Genomic DNA, 4134 nt, shown 5'->3' with positions numbered 1-4134 from the left:
CGACACACTGCTGCAGCCACATCAGTCTGATTAAAACACACGTTCGTCTATCTAATACTTTAATGAAATATTAACACAGTTTACTGTAATTAAATTAAAAGGGGAGTCAGCAGTGAGATTAGCGGCCATGTCAGAACAACCTTAGGAGGATAACCTCCCCCCATAATGAATAGCAGGGCATAAGCTTAGCCGCTCTGCTGTCACACACACACTGATGCTCGTAATGAGTGTGTACACAGACAAATTAACTAGGGCAGCTACAAGCATATCACACAAAAATGTATCATAGTTCAACGGGTTTTCCCTGATAAAGATTCTCAATAAAAGGTGGCACTCTCATGCTGGATCCACAGGTAGTTCCATCCATTGTTGAGTCTTCAACACGGAAGCACAACGCCCTCTTGGAAATTGAATAGCTTTACTTTGGGATTTTGCCACAGGAATGGTTGAGAATATTGGTACCACTTTACAATAAGACTACCCTCATACAGGATTCATAATTAGGTTGTAAACACTTTATGAATCATTAAGAACCATTTATAAACCAGTTCTAACTTAGTTTTCATACATCAACACTGGCTCACTATTTGGCAAGATGACTAAGCCTTATATTGGCTACCTAGCTTCCTCCCTCTTCTTCATCAGCCAACATCCAAGGGGGGAGAATCAACTCAGTGAACAACGGATACCAAGGATGCTGGTAGATGAAGAAGACCAAGTAAGCTAAGTAGCCAATATAAGGCTTAGCAGTACAGATAAATGTGGGCTCACTGTTTGGCAAGCAACCGGTCACAGTGGCCCTGTTTATCTCTAAACTTATAAAAGCTTATTGATGATTTATAAAGAGTTCACAACCTAATTAATAAATGACTTACAAACTAACCCCTTTATAAGGGTATTCTTATTGTAAAGTGGTACCCAAGTATTTATCAAACATTCTGCTGGTTGCTGCTAAAAATGCACTAATCAGGAGATGGTAATCGAAGGATAGCCCGACTCTGAATGGATGGATGACATCACGGTGGACATTTAGAATTGACTTCATACTGGGAAAAGTGGACTCACTATGTAATGCCCCATAGGCCTGATTTAGTTTTCACAGATTCGTAACTCTGCAGAGAAATGACTCCTCCCTTATTGATCATTGTTCATCGTCCCTTTTATGTTCTGTTTTTGTTATTTGTGTCGGCATTGCTGAAAAGGACTAGGAGCAGATTAATGTCATTCGTGTGAGGATGTAATACACAACAAGGAAAAGAAAACCGCCACAGCATCGGGCAGTTATCGTAAACTGGGGACTTTATTTCACTCTTCTGTAGAGGGAACAAGAAAACTGATGTACATTTTATTTCAGGGACAGTTGACAGTTGTCCCAGAGTTAGCTAGGTAGCTAAATTCAGTCGATGGGCATGAAATCCACGTACAGTTTACAAAGTTACTCAGTTAGTGACCACTTCTATCAGATGCCCTTCACCCTAGTTTATTAAGGGAGAGTTGCCATGGTCAAAATCAGAGATAGCAGAAAGTATTTACTTATCCATTGGTTTCAGAAGAGCAAATCTCCAAGTTTTGGCCTCTCGTTGTCGCCATCTTGGCGCTATCTAACTCCTGGGTAATGTAGAAATGAAGTTGAGGCAGGCTGGATTAAGGCAACAGAGCAGACTACTAAAATATGTGAGTGATATAAAAAGCGACCAACCGTAACGATGTAGGTATAAGAAAAGTATTGGGACCAAAACATTTCTGGAGTAAAGTTTGGAATTTAAAGGGGGTTTATGCCCCAAGTGGCCATTTGATGAACTGCAGCTTTGGGCCTCCCTACCGAGCCTCAGAGGTTGCCTCATGGTCCAAAATCCTACACCTTGAATGTCCTCCTTTTTTTATTCCACATCATATGAAATGTTGGTGATGTAAACAGCCAAACTGGAAATAAATCTGGTTATCATCTCAGAAATCGGGTGACTTCACGGCACGCTAGTCTGATTAATCAAGCTCAGTTGGCAACAACTTGTGTCAAAGTGTATGCAGACACCATGTCAACTTAGGAATGGTATAAGAGTGTGTATCAGTGCTTGTGTGCAAAGAAAGCACAAGTTCCGGTTCAAGAATTATAGGACTGCATCGTGCAAAAAGGGTTCCATGATTACAGATCATCTCATCGCTTCTCATTGACCTGTCACCTTCCCCGAGGTCTAAGAGCACGTTTTAGTTATGTATCTGGTTATCATTATGCCTAATTAAAGGAAATAGCTTTGTGAAAAAGGGGGAAGTGTTAAACAACGATCATTTGCATGGTTTAATGTATTCTATGAGTCTTGTAACCGTTTTGACTCTCTGTTATTCTGCAGTATGTTGTGTTATTTCTCTTGGTTAAAGTAAAGGGGATTCTAATGTGAGAGAGACTGCTTGAATAAATAAAGATTAGATAAAAAAATAATTCCCATACTCCCTGTCTGGTGCACATGAATATTGAAATGAGAGGATTACCTTTGTGTTTGCGTGTTATGAGAAATGAGCTTTTACTGTTAATCATGAAAGGTATTAGGCTCTAATAATGACTAGACTAAATAGACTCAGAATTCTGTGTGTGTGTGTGTGTGTGTGTGTGTGTGTGTGTGTGTGTGTGTGTGTGTGTGTGTGTGTGTGTGTGTGTGTGTGTGTGTGTGTGTGTGTGTGTGTGTGTGTGTGTGTGTGTGTGCGTGTGTGCGTGTGTGTTGGGGGGCATGACACTGAATTAAAGCTCCCAATTATCCATAAATATTTGATCTACATAAACGAGGCCTTACCCAACACACACACACACACACACACACACACACACACACACACCACACACACACACACACACACACACACACAAGCACACACACACATTCCTCTGTAAGCATGTCTGCATAAGGGTGTGTGTGTATGTGTGTGTGTGTGTATTAAAGAGTGAGAAGTAAAGAGAGACGGGACATACTATCTGTGCTATGGTAAAGAAGTGAATGCCAGATTCAAAATAAAAATGACTCCGATAGATATTTTGTAAAACCATGGATTTCTGTGGCATTCCCGAGTTATACTTCTGAAGAGAGAACGAAGATGAGAGCAGGATTTAGAAGGGAGTGTGTTCTCCTGGTTTAATAACATTATCATAATTAATCAGATAACAACGACATTATTGGTGTAGCAATTACCACTCCAGTTATCCGCCGCCTGCTGCTCATTATTGTCCTTCCATTGTTCCTGTAATCATGACTATCATCTTCATCATCATCCTTTACATGCTGGTTAGTAATATCGACAAATAATTAACCGTACATAATCTTTAATTAGTGTCCCAAACACTGATCTGAGCCGCTGGTGTTTAATCTGACTGTGTCAACTCCAATCAACGTGAGATATTTAAAGGATAAGAAGAGAAGGAAGGAGCGTTGAAGAGTCTTCAAGCATTTGTCGTTGGCTAATCTGAAATTTGCTGAAGTGATATTGGGGATGGTATCGAATTAACCATACCCTGATGTTGAGCCATGAATGGGAAAGATAAGGAATACTTTGAGGAACTCTTGAAGTGTGGTCAGAGAAAGAGGAAGGACCTGGAGGAACCTCATCCCTGCTTTCCACTTACAGACCGTCCACCTTGTTTGTCGTGATGGGCCAGACGCAAATCCGCCGCCTCCCTTTTTTTCCATTGGTGGGAATAAGTTGTTCCACCTGGCGACCGCATGGTGATGGATGATGATTGGCCGGCCGGATCAGGGTCTGCCGTGTATTTCCATACATCATCCGGCTCTCTCTCTCTCTGCCCCGACAATCTGCACCTGTGCCGCCTCGCTTCCCCCGAAAATACTTCTGATTAATGTTCGGAGCCGGAGAGAAGGGAGCAGAGCAGGGAGATGCTGTGGTATTAATTAAACCAAGCCTAACACCCTCCCCCCCACCCCGCCCCTGTTATACATATGAAGGAGGGATAGAGATAGAGAGAGATTTAAGGAGAAAAAAGAAGCAGGAAGATGGAAGGAAAGTGACAAGAGAAAGACAAGGATGGGTAATGAGAAAGAAGTGGAACGACACAAAATGAAAAGCATATAGAGATGGGGAATGTAAACAAGCTTGGAGTAAGTTAATCAGGATAGAAAGATGGAAATATAT

Source organism: Eleginops maclovinus, chromosome 8, assembly GCF_036324505.1.
Source record: "Eleginops maclovinus isolate JMC-PN-2008 ecotype Puerto Natales chromosome 8, JC_Emac_rtc_rv5, whole genome shotgun sequence".
Classification (NCBI taxonomy): domain Eukaryota; kingdom Metazoa; phylum Chordata; class Actinopteri; order Perciformes; family Eleginopidae; genus Eleginops; species Eleginops maclovinus.
Note: the sequence above shows the minus strand (reverse complement) of the source record.